At 41.6% G+C, this 16,614-nt stretch overlaps 1 protein-coding gene and 1 long non-coding RNA gene across 3 annotated transcripts in view; one reads left to right on the forward strand and one right to left on the reverse strand.

The window, feature by feature from the left end:
• LOC111865726 overlaps window positions 1-16,614 on the reverse strand; it is a 200,295-nt gene that overhangs the window by 65,305 nt on the left and 118,376 nt on the right. Inside the window, exon 2 of the long non-coding RNA XR_002843023.2 lies at window positions 8,808-8,880. This is a non-coding gene — a long non-coding RNA (uncharacterized LOC111865726). The remainder of the gene's footprint in view (window positions 1-8,807; window positions 8,881-16,614) is intronic.
• The window catches only part of LOC111865724, an 88,553-nt gene that overhangs the window by 27,087 nt on the left and 44,852 nt on the right, over window positions 1-16,614 (forward strand). The gene's annotated exons all lie outside the window — the stretch shown is intronic.

A 16,614-nucleotide genomic window follows, 5' to 3' on the forward strand; every position in this document is an offset into this window, starting at 1 on the left:
GATTGTGGAGCAATTGGTGAAATGAAGATTGGCAGGGGAAACCGAAGTACTCGGAGAAAACCTGCCCCAGCGCCACTTTGTCCACCAGAAATCCCACTTGACCAGACCGGGGATCGAACCCGGACCGCCGCGGTGGGAAGCCAGCGACTAACCGCTTGAGCTATGGCGCGGCCTAATGTGGTAAGCTAAATATGATCTAGTAGTGAATAGATGAGGAGCACCTGTAGGTCACCTCGCTCTTCTGAATAGACGCTGGAAGGGAAGCATTGCCTAAATTCGATTCGTTTAATACAGTATGTTGACAAGCGCCACACGAGATCTCTCTCCAAATGTTCACCTTATGAAACAAACTGACAGTTCCACTGCCACTGAATATTTCATTCAACATCTGCTATGAATTCCCTTCCATTTACCTCCCCTTAATCGTTCTTAATCTTTTCGAAAATCAATACCTGTTTCCTTTACGTAACTGGAATCAATACCACGAACAGAAACGCCGAGTCGTAATGGTGAGAACTTGTGTTATGTAGTCTATAAGAGACCGCGCTGGCTTCCCACCGCGGCGGGCCGGGTTCGATCCCGGGTCTGGTCAAGTGTGATTTGTGGCAGGATTTCTCCGAGTACTTCGGTTTCCCCTGCCAATCTTCATTCCACCAATTGCTCCACAATCACCCTCACCTATCATCTGGGGCTGGTACAATAGGCCAGAAGTGGCCGCAGTACAAGGGACTTAGTCCCACCCCACTAGCATTAAAAAAGAAAAAATTACGTAGTCTGTAAGTCGCCCATTCAAATGTCGGCTGAGACCAGCTATTGTGACTGGTTTTCCCATGGCTTTCATCGGTCCCTCAACGCAAATCCTAAGGTAGGGTAGACAGGGAGAATGGCTACCACTGGGAAATGTGAGCCAGCATTTTAATGTGATATTCATATATATTATAAAATATTCTAATGGTGAAAAATATAGCTCTAGAGATTTTGAGGGATTTACACGTTTTCAGCTCCTCTGTCAACGTGTCTACACACAGTATGTGCCCTCACTAGTGTTTGAATAATTTTATTTTTATTCGGCATTTAAGAGCTCATCTATCAAATGTCAGTGCCCGTTGAATACGGACATTCCAGTTCCAAAACTATGGGCCCACCAGACAGGCCTCAAAATACGAAGTAACGAATTTCTCGAAGTAGCTATAACGATCGTGATTCCATTTAACTAGTTTATGGAGACCACTGCTCTAACAAAAACTGCATATTTCATATCTTCAGAAAAATAGCCGTACGCGCATAAGCAGCCCAATAACTGAATGTCTGTTATCTCGGAAAAGGCCTGGCCAGTACTGATTACATTTTTATAAGTTACAGGGGCAGCGACACAAGTTATACGTAATGTTCCTGAAGTACTGATTTCATGCAAGTAGTTGGCTTGAGATCTGTAAAGCATACATGTCATATCTTGTAAAATTATCGGCCAACAATGATCTACCGAACAATTGATTTCGTAACGTAGTCAAGGTCTATCGTATGTAAGAAAGTATTAAATAGTATCTTTCACCGATTCCTTTGGCAAGGAAAGAGACCCGGGTTAAAATTATAAATACAACTCAATTTCAATACTATCAGTGCAACACACATAATGTGACGCTTTGCGAATTAACAGAATCACAGATACTCTGGCACAATGAGCATAAGCTAAGTCTGACATCCAGACATTCCAGTCATCACGTGTAGTAGGGTGGAACAACGCATTAAAGTATAACTAGCAGTCAGGCAGTTCAATCTGTAGGCACGTCACCGATAAAGCCAAAGCCCGGCCGCGCCACAGCTCAAGCGGTTAGTCGCTGGCTTCCCACCGCGGCGGCCCGGGTTCGATCCCGGGTCTGGTCAGGTGGGATTTGTGGTGGACAATGTGGCGCCGGGGCAGGTTTTCTTCGAGTACTCCGGTTTCGCCGACTTCCCACCGCAGCGGCCCGGGTTTGAGTCTCGGTCAGGTCATGTAGGATTTGTGGTGGATAAAGTGGCACTGGAGCAGGTTTTCTTCGTTTATTTCGGATTCCGCTGCCAATTCTCATCCCACCGACTGCTGCACAATCATCATCACCATCATCTATCATCTGGGGCTGGTACATAAGGCCAAACAGTTGCCGCAGTACCAAGTGGACTCAGTCTAAACCCATGGGAAAAATAAAAAGAATAACTCCATTTTAATATTATACTCTTTTTTCGTTCTAGGTTTTTCTAGTGATCATCTCCTGTTACCATGAAAATTCTATTTGAATTCCTTGTTTCCCAACCTGGTCACATTCTCAGTTCTTGAGAGTCTCTCTTGGTTCGTTATCCAGAACACAGTATGTACATGACCTGTATAAAATACGGTAGTGTTTGTTTTGTAGAAAACTGCATAATGAGGAGCTCCATACTCCTGTACCCTTCTCCAAGTATAATAAGAATGATCAAGTCAAGGAGTTGAATTGAGCAGGCCACGTAGCACGAATGAAGAGAAGAGGAATGCGTATAGGATATTAGTGGGAAAGCCAGAAGGAAAGAGACCACTGGGAATACCAAGGACTAGGTGGGTGGACAATATTAAAATGGATCTTAGAGAGATAGGATGGGATGGTATGGATTGGATTGATCTAGCTCAGGATAGGGAGCAGTGGAGGGCTCTTGTGAACAAGGTAATGAACTTTCGGGTTCGATAAAATTTTGGGAAAATCTTGAGTAGCTGAGGAATTGGCGGCTCCTCAAGAAGGGCTCAGCTCCATGAGTAAGTAAGTATTTTTTTTTAATTTACGTCAATTTACAATCTACTTGACCACTGTAAGTAATAAGTAAATGCGGTGGGTGCTTATGTCGTGAAGGCGGCAGCTGCCCAGTGGCAGTACTCTACCTTTTAGTTACATAAGTCTTCTGGCCAGGTTGTCCTCAGTCGTCTTGCTGCTGGGTTAATTCAACGATTAGCGGGTTCTCGTGTCCTGTTATCCGAGTACGGTGTCTGGTGGCATGTAGTAAGTATTTAAGTTTTTGTTTTGTAAAATCTTAAACTGCTCTCGGTTTGGATTCGATTAAATAGTGCGAGCGTGCCCGTATAGAAATATCTGTAATGGATACTCGGCGTTTTTCCCGATTCCTAGAAATGGCTACGAATTCGAATTTCCCCCGAGCAAATGGTTTTCCACTACTGTGAGTGGAATTGCCAATATTGTTTTTCTCCGAGCACTGGGCGCTCCCCGAATGCGACAGAAATCACGTAATATACTGGACAAAGAAATTCATTTGGACTCAAACTGATGATTTGGAAACGTTCCGAGCTTTCTTTCCTACAACGAACAAAGTCTGTGTTGTACGTCTGCGCACTATAAACATTACCCTTTGGGATACCGGTTGTGACAGGCAAATTGTGAAATCAGATACACAGTACCAAATACTCTTAAGCCGCTGCAATGAAAATCTTCAGAGCACAGAAACATCGGAGAAATTGTACGTCGCATTAGAATCTTGGCATGCTGTACTTAGTTACTAAAGGAGTAACATTGTATTTCCCAACGATAGCTCGGTGAGAGGGAAGCTTCTTTAATTTGTCGTATTTTCTGTAGGATGTCCTTCACGAGGACCGCCTCTGTGGCATAGTGGTCAAAGTTCTTGACTGCAGATCCTGAGGTCCGGGTTCGATTCTCGGCGCTACCAGATTTTCTGAGAAGTAGTGGGCCTGGAACGGGGTCCACTCAGTCTCGTGAAGATAATTGAGGACCTATTTCAAGGAAATATCCCTTCCAGTCTAGAAAACCGAGATTAACGGCCGTGGGGACCTTTTGCGCTGACCACGCGACATCCTCTATCCGCTAAAGTTGGCACTAACTTCGCCGACAAGCGGTGGTCGGTCGGTATAGTTCGCTTGCGGACTCAAGCCACGGAGTTTGTTTTTGTATATCCTTTACGAGAATGCGGGCGATACGGACAAAAGAACGCTTTGCTCTTTGTGTGCATTACACAGTAATAATATATAGTACAGCAGACATGAGGTAGTTGGGCTGATCAATCTTCAGACTTTTGAGAAGAGAACTAAACTCCTCTGTTCGCTTTAAATTTTTAATTCCAGACATGTGAACGTTCAAATCGTGCCATTAACCGCCACACAAACTTATGCTAAGAAATACTTCTTGTGTATTTATATTTTTCAGCTAGTTATAAATATTTACGGTCAAAACATGCAGTGTATAGTCAGAAATAAGAAACTAGAATGTTTCTTAACATAAGTTTGTGTAACGGTTAATATTACGAAGGGATATTTCAGCAGGCATAGTGAAGGGCTACTGGCTGGACGGCGGGGGTTGGATTCCCGCCAGGGGTAAGATCTTTCTCTTCTCTAAAACGTCCAGATCGGCTGTGGGGCCCACAAAGCTTACCGAATGGATACCAGGGGCTCTTTCCCTGTGAGTAAAGCGGCAGGGGCGTGAAACTGACCAATTACACCCCAAGTACCGAGGTCATATATTGTGGAAATATACCTCCACTCCATCTATGTATCTTCAAAGCATAGTGCTTAACTGATTTATCACAGGGACAACTTTACCTCTTTCCACATGAAAGGAACATAAACAGGATGCAACCATACAAAGAAAATTGCACGAATAGTGTTGTTGCCCGCTAGTTTACATTTTCACATACGCGATGACAGACCGTGAAGGCAATATGTTAACTTTCCTCAAACCTGACAGTGTTTACATGCAGACTTGGTTATGCTGATAACAAAACCCAAGTAACGCGGTGCATGTGGAGGAACTGGTTCACTCTCGTGGTTTACTGAAAATACTCACTGTTCACTATTCACCTGTTGTTTTCTGAACACTTTGTATTGATTGGATCGGGACAGACGTGAGTCTGCTCATACGAGAAATCTACAATGATCTAATTCCTGTTCTGTCGTATATACACATATGTCTACATTAAGCATGTAGTTTTTAGAAACTTCTCCTATGCATTTAAACTATTGTGGAATATTATATGGAAATGGACATTTAGAGGTGTAGCTGTTGTGACGTTAATTACTGTGTGACAACTCCATACACTGTACTACTATTATAGTATACTGTTCGTTTGTGGGCAGTTACAACGCTTTAGTGGGGTTGTGAGCATCTGTGTAGGTGTCACTTAGGCATAATTCAAATTATTTAAGATCATTTTCCAAGTTATGGGGCCTGGGTGAGCAATTCAAATTACACTTCCTATCAACTGGCCCCACAGCAGCTAATTTATTTTCCTACAAATCTGACTGCACGACTGAGCACTATTTCTGCTATGTTTTCCTTCTAGACACAAATATCATTAAGACGTTGCTTTCCTCTCGCAGCGAAAGATCTGAAGCTCCAACAGCCATTTCCAGAGCTAACAACCGTGTCAGTCTGTTAAACACTATCGACGTTTCAGCGATAATCTGTGTCCCCTTCTTCATGGTATGACGTCTAATGTCTGGTGACATCAGATCTTGATGATGACGAGAGAAATGTTCTCTGAAACGTCAGTCAGATATCAGAACTTGATGATGGTGATAGAGATGCACTCTGAAGGATCTGTTGTTTTTAGCCGCCGGAGTTGGCATATAGCCCGAGACGATGCTACTAGCACAGAAGAGCAACTCTACATTGGAGACGATAAAAGTACATTGTTCAGAAGTTCATCCCAAGAAGAATCTCAATTTAACACGGCAAAGCCTTTAAATCAATTCAAAAATAGCTTTTTATCTTTCACGTAAAACTCGACTCTATGGTCTAGTGGTCAGAGTTCATGGCTATAGATCCAGAGGTCCGGGTTCGATTCCCGGCGCTTCCAGATTTTATGAGAAGTAGTGAACGGTGTCCACTCAGCCTAGTGAGGATAACTGAGGAGCTACTTGAATGGAAAAGTAGCGGCTCCGGTCTAGAAAACCGAAATTACGGCCGTGGGGATTCATTGGGCTGACAACGCGACACCATCTATCCGCAAAATTTGGCACTAACTTCACCGACAAGCGACGGTCGTTCGGTCGGTATAGTTCGTTTGCGGACTAAAGATATTGAGTTTGTAAAAGTTGACTTCCGTGATCCATGCCTTTTTAATAATGTACACAGAGTAATTCGTAACTCCCGCCGGAAACCCCGATAATAATTTAGAATCGCATTACTCTTGTAGCCATGTATTTGTTGTACAGAATGATCCTAAATTATTATTTTCATTGTACTCTGAAATCAGAAAATGAATAGTTCCTTCTGAAATAAAAATATCTTATATAAAGTAAATCTCCCAACATTCACATACCCAGACAAAACTCACTTAAATGTTTTTGCTCTCTCTCCTTTATTGACAATCAGACTGTACAATCTATTAGTCAATGTGCTCATTGCTGTACAATTTGTAACTATTTATTGTACAATCTTCTGGCGTGAGCGGAATAAACATCCAGTGATGTTTTCCTCAGTTCGTTAGATCTGATGGCCAAATTCTTTTCAGTCTTCGATTTTCATGAGGTTGTAGTAGTGGTTGAAGAAGTGGGTTGTAGTGATTTTCTAGTTTGCTGAAGTACTTGGTGCTGTTCTCTCGGATGACTTCCGTTACGTAAGGAGTTTTTAGATCGGTATGTAGGGTGCGGTTGGATACATACCATGGTGCGTTCGCGAAGGTTCGGAGTATTTTGGACTGGACACGCTGCATAATGACGATGTTGGATTTGCTGGCGCAGCCCCAGAGTTCTATGCCGTATGTCCATATAGGCTTGATGACTGTTTTGTAGATTAGTAACTTGTTTTCGATGGAGAGGTGGGATTTTCTTCCTATGAGTTCTTTGGTTTTTTGGTCCATCTGTTTCCTTTACTTGATTATGTGTTGTCTCCAGTTTAGTTTGTTGTCAAATGTTAATCCTAGGTATTTGACTTGTTCTTTTGGTTGTATGTTGATGTGATTTATTTGCACTGTGGGGCAAGTGCCTTTTCGGAGGGTGAAGTTGTTTGTGTGGACTTTGATTCGTTTACCTTGATTTTCCATTTCTTTAGTCATGCTTCTATGAGGATTAGACGATCTTGTAGACGAAAGGAGGCTATGGTTGGATTGTCGTGGGTGTCACTTAAATGTGGATATAGAACCCGCCTCTCATAATCAAACAATCGTGGAGTTGGACACCCACAGAATATATTATCAGCGTACTCTTTAAATCGTTCATTCTTCACGATCCCAGCGCAGTTGCACTGCACCCGCGTATTTTTTGTGGACTGAAAATATTCCTGAATTTAACAATCTGACCACTTTCAGCCTTAAACTAATTTAAATACTACTTTAAATTTAATTTCTACCTCAAGGAAAGCACGATGCCTCTCCATTACGACATAACGGTTAATAATGTATGTGGAAATAATTCACTGTATTCTCAGAATCATTCCATAAATACACTCTGTGGGCAGAATGCGGATGTTTTCAATATGAAGGCATACAGAAATCAGTGTACTTGAAGGGCGACACAGAGAACAGTTTTCAACAGAAAAAGAAATGTCTTGAAATGAACACAGAAATAGAAGTGAATTTTTCCTGTTGAGAGCAAAATCTAATTCCATGAATCTGAGTCCGATTTGCCTAGATAGTCAAGAAATTCTCATCATTCTATAGAACCCAGGATGTTCATTACCGTGTTTACAAGAGCGAGTAGATGGTCCATATCATTAGTCACATGAATCCTTCACAGCGTTCCATTCCATTTCTATAAAATCTATTTTAATATTATCCTCCCATTTATGCTTAGGTCTTCGAAGTGATATTTTCCTTCCAAACGTGCCCGCATAAATCCGTGTGCATTTATCTCCGCTCACATGTGTGCCACGCCACAAAACCCCATCATATTTTCCTTCATTTGACTATTTTCTTAATACTAGTCGAATACAAGAAATTGTGAAACTCCCTAAAATGCTACATTCAATGGATTTCTCTTGCTTTCTCTCTTATACGTTCATATATTCTTCTCAGCATCATGCGTTAAATTTCCCATAATGTGAGAGATAAAGTTTTTCGATACATAACAGCAGATAAATTCTGTTTTTATCGTTTTAATCTTCATGTTCTTAGATAAAGCAAGAGGAAATATTAAAGTTAGTGGACAAGTTTAATGGCAAACTGGATTTACAATATCACAGGTTTATACACGCGATAACATTTTGGCACAAAGCGGAGGGGTAAGCAACACCGTATGTTTGATATTCCGAATTCATATTCTGCCAAAAAGAAGTTTCCTCTACAGTTAAATGTGGTAAGGTGGTAACAAAAACACTGGCAGTAAGTAAGACAAACTCTGCCTGAGACACAGTGGCGAAACGTTCGTATCACCAAAAGGAATACATGATGACAAACCTAGAGCACTCCAAACTAAAGAAGAAATCAGCTTAGCATATTGTACGTCTGGGTCTCTCTTCCGTAGAATAACGGAATAAATCTAAAACTGAATGGTTTTACTCCCTATACAGGGTGCAACAAAACACTGACAATCACTGCTGCGAAAATCTCAGAGCTCATGTAGGTAACTTTCATTTATCTCATAATAATAAACGGATACTTATTTTGTTCTCATTGTTTTTGAATAGTTATAATACTCTGACATGTTTTACATGGCTGACCCATCGCTAGATTGCACCAAGAGTAATAAAGATCCGTGATAAAATTTTTGTTCTTACGGAATTGTAAACTAGTGAAATCTACAGTTAAGCATGGCTTATGTAGGGGAACTGGACTGACACTACAGTCATCACAGAGCTCTAGAAGTCAATGTGTACTGTGAATACTTATATGCAGCTTACCATACAGAAGAGTTTCTTCAGCTCTGATGCGACCGGAGAGGTGAAGTATGTGGCACTGAATGACGCTGCCCATCTGTAATAGGAGACAAAATTAATTAACTTCGACTGAATTCAGATTCGTAGTCATTAACATCGTAGTCATTAGGGCTAAGAGTCCACTCCTCACGTCTTCTTTGTAGCAGCCATCGTAATGGAACAGAATTTCTTTATGGGTTATTTTACGACATTCTTAGTAGAGCCACGTGTATTAGTAACTATAGACGGTGTTTTGGATTGCATGATTGGATTTATTGCCCATTATATATTTAAAACTAGGGACTACAGGTAATTACAGGGGTTTTCTGAATCAGATACTTTATAGTTCACCGTTATACACGCACTAGGATTCTCGGTCTTCACTAGTCGTATCCTGGCAACGGATGTGTCATTGTCTCACTGTCACTTCATATCACATATGAAGTCTTCGTTTCATGGCCTAATTCCTGACCTCCTGAAAGTTGACTCTTCATTTCCCCCACTACTACTGCTGCTCCTGTTACTACTACCACTACTACTACTTCTACTACTACTACTACTACTCTATGTTGCCGAACACGTTTTATAACCACTTTGCACGGACCACGCAGGAAACAAAGCCTCTAATGTTGACGAGGCGTGTTTATTGCGCCTTTACTTACTTACTGTTAGTTACTCATGGAGCCGAGCCCTTCTGGAGGAGCCGCCAATTCTGCAGCTACTCAAGAATTTATCAGCATTTCATGGAACCCGAAGGTTCATTGCCGTGTTCACAAGAGCCCTCCACTTGTCCCTATCCTGAGCCAGATCAATCCAATCCATTTCATCCCATCTTATCTCTCTAAGATCCATTTTAATATTGTCCACTCACCTATGTCTTGGTCTTCCCAGTGGTCTCTTTCCTTCTGGCTTTCTTACAAATATCCTATACGCATTCCTCGTCCCCCCATTCGTGATACATGCCCTGCTCACCTCATCCTCCTTGACTTGATCATTCTAATTATACTTGGAGAAGAGTATAAGTTATGAAGTTCCTCGTTTATTGTGCCTTTGCCTAGCAATATATTTCCTACTGTTATTTGCGTTTGCTTCTGCCGGAATGTGTTTAGCAAGTCATTGCCTAGCAACGACTATACACGTCACAGTAGCTAGACCATACAGCATCCAACGGCAGGTTGGCAGACGAATAATTAATTGAAAGAATTTCGAAGGAAATGACTGAAACCAATTGAGGTACTATCCCGGCAGTTGCTTCGGAGAACTGACGAAAATCAAGAAAAATCTTGATCAGGAGATTCGACCCTTGTACCTCTTGAATACGAATCTTGAGTGTTACCGCTATGCCACCATCCAGATGAACTTACGGATTCTCTATCACAAATTATTAAACTCGACATCTGTGACAGAAACCAGGCCACTGACTAACGCCAGCATGAAGATGGGTAGAGGAATTCTGTATCATAAATTATGAAACTTAGCAGGCGTGACAGAAACCAGGTTTCTGGCTAAGGTCTAAACTCTTGAGAAGCTGACAGTTTCTTCTCGCGTTCAGAAACGACAAGCGTTTTATGGGCCCCAAACTTTAAATTGCCACATTCGCAATAACCCACTACTGGGTCCTGTCCTGAACGAGTTGAAGCCAATCCGTTCCCGACATCCTTTTCTAATACCGACACTCTCGCCTGCGCCTAAGTGTTCCAAGTGGTATCTTTATTCAGGATTTCTAACTAAACTTCTGTATACATTTATCCTGTTCCTCGTGCACTCTACCTGTCTCGGTCCTCTTCACGCAACATGGTTTGCTTTATGTGGGAAGAAGAAACACTTGAATATTAATGATATAAATAAAGAACACATACGAACTTGTGTGAATGTTATAACTTCACGAAGCCGTTTGGGAATATGTACAAAATTGGCACCCACCAATACTAGACAGTCGCTTTCTCTGTTCACTTCTTGTCGTTCAGGGACAATAAAAGCTATCCCTGTAACAGACCGTAAAGGCCCATAAGGCTGTGAGACGTCGAGGCTCCCACATTTTTCTAGACAACTGGCTCACAGATGGCTGTAAGTTTGTCAGCTTTACGCGCCGGTCGCCCTTTATACCCCAGGAAGATTCCTGGTACTCATTTCTGTTAGAGGCTGGTCGAAACCGGTACCATAATGTGGCTGCAAGGATTAGGTCAATTGGAAAAAAAATCCACCTCATCGGGACTCGAACCCGCGACCTTCCGGCTTGTAGTACAGAGTCTGAGGCAACTACGCTACTGATTGTCCGTATAAATATTCAAATGAACCATGGTGCAACAAATAGGGACCCAGCAGTTTAACATCTCCCACGGTTTAGTAATATAGCTTCAGGATTGTTTCTAGCAGAAAATACACACTTCAGCATTTCCATCCGAAATAAGCAAAGCCTGAGAAATTAAATCTTCTGCCAATTTAGCCCTACATGTGGAGCTAGGTAGCGATTATAGGGTGTGGAATAATACGATATCTTCACACTTTTCATAAAACGTCTCTTGTGGTTATAAAGAGGTCAACCTTCTGGAATATAACGCCGTGGAGTCAATTGAAGATCAACGTACGTTTAGCAGGAACTTTTCGTCCCATCTTCAGTGTTTAAAATGAGCTAAACAGGTAATAATAATAATAATTTAATTCCAAAATATTTTTATATATCGCAGTTCTTTCATATGCTGCAGTGGTGACGTCTTTCTTTGTCTTATGGTAACCAAATACTAACAGTGAGCTGACGATATAAAAGCGAGGAATAATTTTAAAGTACGACAAGTAAAATTGGCAGGAGATGACGCCACAAGCATGAAAGCTTTTGTGATGTCACCGGATGACCTATTTACCAGTGAGCCATTTATGATCGATATGAAGAATATTTTCATGAGTGGCAAACAACGCGCGAGGGCCCAGAGAGAAAACGTCACGGGTAACACCCACTTGTCGGAGAGGGTAGGTGAACTAGGTTCTTGTGCGACACTCACAGACATTGATCGTGGCTATCGGTTCGGGTCGATTGTTTGCCTAATGTGGAAGGTTTGTGATTTCATAGAAGCAAAATGAAAATATGACGACAATTGTGTGCTAACAGGGCTGATATCCTGCAAACTTCATACCAACTTACCCGTGTAGAGGCGGGGTCGAATACTTCCACCGTGACCCTGCGAGTCGTAGGAGGCGACGAAAAGGGAAGTCTCAAATCTGAGATAACAAAATATGGTCGCGTGTCCTAAGGGATTCGGACCCGAGAAAGACTGTGCTGGCGAGGACCAACAGCATATACAAAAGCCAGACCTGTCCTCTCGTCAGAGATGGCACACTACAAAAACAAGACCGTAACTGTCAAACAGTAATGAATATCTGATCATGAGCTCCATATGGGGGCTCGACACCAAGACTTACCGATTGAATGACCATCAGTCGCAATGTGACTTTAACTTTGACTTTGAAACACGCAACTGTCTGACAGTAATAAAAATCTGGTCGTAAGCCCCAGATGGGTACTTTACTTCAAGACAGACTGACCGACTAACCGTCTAACATAGACTCTCGTTCAGTTAAGTTAGTACTGTGCAGTGCAGTGCAGTATAGTAGAATGGAGCGAGTTTGTTACTGAGTGAGTGATTTAATTAGAGGAATGTTTCTGTCCAATCCTTGTGAGCCGCTGCTGTTTAGAAGCTGGTAGCTGAGGCACTGGGATAATTCGAGTACCCAGAGTAAGGGGAACATCCACCATTGGAAGCCGTTACCAGGCAAGGACTGGTGAAGACACAGCAGACCAAAATAACTTAGTGTGTGCTATAGAGAATTGTAAAGTGTGTGAATTAGTGACAGCACCATAATTACTTCTTTTTACGACCTGTAAGTGATCAATAAATCCAATTACCAATTCAAACCCCGTCTACTATCACACACACGTGATAATATAGTCCATTAATGCTATTAAAATTCTGCGATTATCTCGCATATGGTTATATATAGCCAAGATTTTGTAATCATGAAAGTTCAGCTTTAAAGCATCAAATATACTGCTCACAGTAACCGAGCGATCTATACCATTCACGACGTTACCAACTCGAACACAGGATCGTGGTTTCGTATCTCGTCACGAACGTAGATGTTTGTGAGAGTTATAAATCTGCGTTCATCATCCCACTCGTTGCTCGCCCTACCATGGAACAGACGTCTCTATTAGCTTAAGGATTAAGCTAAAACATTTTGACAGGGACTGACTTCGGAAGGGGAAGAGATGGGGTTTCCTGCTTAGTAATTACATCAGGTGCTGAATCAGAATAGCCCCATTAGGCAAAACGAAGGCATTTGCAAATTGAATGTCTCAGCTAACAATTCTTCACTCATCACCTTCTATCTAAAAACTGGAGTTTAGCATTATATTGTTTATTTTAAGGCCGTGAAAAATATTTTTTAATACTTCCACGAGTGTGCGTGACTTTAGACGGGGTTTGGAATGGAGATTGAGTTTACAGACCACTTTAACACACGACTTGTAACTACACTTAATTATAGCGCCATTGCTAATCTCCATATTTTACAGATAACTGCAGCACACCTGACTCTTTTCCAGCCTGCCGTACCTTCACCAGTCGTTCCCTGGTAACGGCTTCTAACAATGCAGATTCTTCAACTGCACCGACCAAGTATTCTCTTCACAGACTCACAACTGACTAACTTCTCAACTTGTCTGGGGTATAGCATGTAGGCTCGGAATTTGTAGAAAACACCGTTCATTGTACTCCAATCGTTTCCGTGGGAACGATATTTTTGCGAAGACGTTACCCAGTAACGTATATTTGCTTATTGTTACGAGTTTATGATGCGTTATTAATAATAACTGCTTTTGGATTGGATGATTGGATTTGTTAACACCTTTCTTACAATCTCTTACAACACAATCAGGTACAATAGCACAATAAATCTTCAGCCTAATTCTGATCTGATGTGACCTGATCTCTATTCTGATCTGAACTATGACTGACTTCTCTTCTAGTCTGTCTTCTACTGCCTTCTCCTGGCTTCTGTCTTCTATTGCGACTGACTTGGTTCGGAGTCAGAGTAATAGTTACTTTGTGACTGGCAGTTTACCGCCAAAGAGTTTGTAATGGCAACAAGCCCCTTGAGACTAATGACCAGTAATTTTATTTTCATACTGAACACGCGCGGTTATAGTCATTATGTAACATCCTCTCTGACGAGAGGATGGGTCTGTAGTTTACAATTGTTGTTGGCTCTCGGCAGCGCAGTCATTCTCAGGTCCAAGTCCCGCGGGACTCATGACCACATTTTACTGTCTCGGATTCGAGACTCCCCCAATCTGGAGGGTCAGGTCCCCGTATTTATATCTCCCCAGGAACAGGGTGACCTGGTTATAACCCCAGGCACTGGGTTCTCTTTTCATCGCCTCCTACAATCCGCAGGGCTACGGTGTAGGTATTCGACCCCGCCTCCGGACGGAAAAAATTACTCTTAACAAGAGACAAAAGTTATATAGCCTGAGTTTGTTATCTGAACGGCCGCTTATATAGCGTATCGGTATCCAAATAAATATTTGTTGATCACTCATTTACATGGAAACGCCTTTTGATTCCACAGCGACGTTTTCATTTTTAAGAATCTATATCTTTCATTTTCGTATCCGCGGACACGTGTTCCGTAAAGAGTTGGTTTCCAAGAATCTATGGAAACGTATCTGCCAACGCGTTCCCTAGCAATGGGTCTACATGCCATACTATTAAGAATCCGTTGCCTAGCATCGAATGTCGTTTCCTTCTTTGTTTCGAGGTCGTTAGCCAGTAACGGATCTACAAGCTACAATATGAAAGTAAAACAATTATTTGATTTATATAAAAAATATATCTTAATGAGATATCCTATATGTAAGAGAAAAATAAATATTGCATTTGAGACTGCAGAACATATGCACAAAACCAATAATATTAATGCAACATGATAATTAAGTGCACCATACTGAAAATGTTAGGATCTCTGAAGAGTTCCATCTTCTGGAATATAATGCCGTGCAGCCAGTTGAAGTCAACCGAAATGCTTGCTACCTTATCAGTATTGGGTTCTTTCTTATCTCGTTCTTCGACCCAGAAGCTGGGAGCAACAAGTTCCTCCGAAACTTCGTTTCACTTTCACAGACTACAAAGCATTATTTCTCAGAAGATATAACTCTTCATAACCACTGCTGTGAGACTCTCGGATTCTGCAATAGGATATCTGAGTGATAAATAGAAGCGTATTGCTCAAAGACTACTGGATAAATGAGGCCGGAACCGGTCAACAAGTGGTCAACCTTCCTATCTGTTATAATGAGTGAAGTGTTAAGGATCCGTATAGAATACAATTTGTATTCTCATCATAATGGGGTCAAAATGTTAATATAAGGTTTAGATGGGTGATGCATATCCAAGAAAATCGTACATAATGTTGGTGAAAAACCTTTCTGCAGGCAGTTCATTCGGAATTACAAAAAGTAATAAAGAATATAACAACAAAATATAAATTTTAAAAATAAACGACTGGATAAGAACTATACTAAACTGACTCAGAATGTGGTCCAAAATTGTGGTTTTGAGGTAACTTTGATTATCCTCGATGTTCTTTAATAACAACTGACTGGAACAGTTTAATGTCAACTCCGCATTTGAGGATTATGTGAACAAAGCATAAAAATCATTATAAAATTATTATAATATACTCCTAGCATAATACTAGCTTGAAAATTAAAAACACAAGTTCCGGTAAACTGTCAAATTAATTGAAGAATACTGTCTCCTGGGATGTGGCGCGGTGTAGATTTGTGTAAACCGACACTTTGAAGGAACGTATCGCCTCCATCTTCAGGGTAGAAAAATCTGCGAGCGAGGAACCAGCGTTAGCAGGTGACTGAAAACTGCAGACTTCGATACGTTCCTCTAAAACGTCGGTTCACACGGCGTCACATCCCAGAAGACGGCATCCTTCATAGTCACCGCCGTGAAAACCTCAAATCTGTCAAATTAATTATTTGCCACCTAACAGGAAACATTACTATACTTCATTCCTGTTGTAGCACTCTCTGTTCGAGGGTGAGGAGTAACAAGCAAGACTTAGATAGTAAGAATTTAATTCAATCATTCATCAATGGCACTACAGCCATTTGTTGGACCCTGGTCTCTTCTTCAGTTTCGTAATCTTTTTTACACAGGAAGCAGGACTCCTTGGACGAGGGATTAGCCTGTCACAAGGCCGCTACCTGCACACAGAACACAAACACAGACATCCATGCCATGAATGGGATTCGAACCTAAGATCCCAGCGTTCGAGTGACTAAAGACAGTTCATGCCTTAGACCGCGCGGCCACTGTGACCAGCAGACAATAAGAATAAGGCCCTAAACATTGTGGGTGGGGATTTTTTGCAGCGTTTACAATGCAGGTTTAACAAGTTACGTATCACAGAGGAAGAGACAATTTGAGGTTAGGATTCGTTGGCGAGCTCTTGTAAACACGTTAATGTTTACAATTATGTGGCTTATTTAACAATGTTCTCAGGGTTTCTGACTCTACACCGCAGAACAATGATTGTTAAATAATGAATTCTAAAGGATCTGGTACGAAACGATTGTAGCTTAATCGAGTTACTACACCAGTAGCCACTGCCCTCGCAAATATTCGAACTCAGAGTATCCAGAATATAGGTCTAGGGCGATACCGCTACACCACCCGGCTCGATACGTTATTCAAATTTATGGTAACACAGAAAATTGGAAATT

Source organism: Cryptotermes secundus, unplaced genomic scaffold (assembly GCF_002891405.2).
Source record: "Cryptotermes secundus unplaced genomic scaffold, Csec_1.0 scaffold150, whole genome shotgun sequence".
Taxonomy (NCBI): domain Eukaryota; kingdom Metazoa; phylum Arthropoda; class Insecta; order Blattodea; family Kalotermitidae; genus Cryptotermes; species Cryptotermes secundus.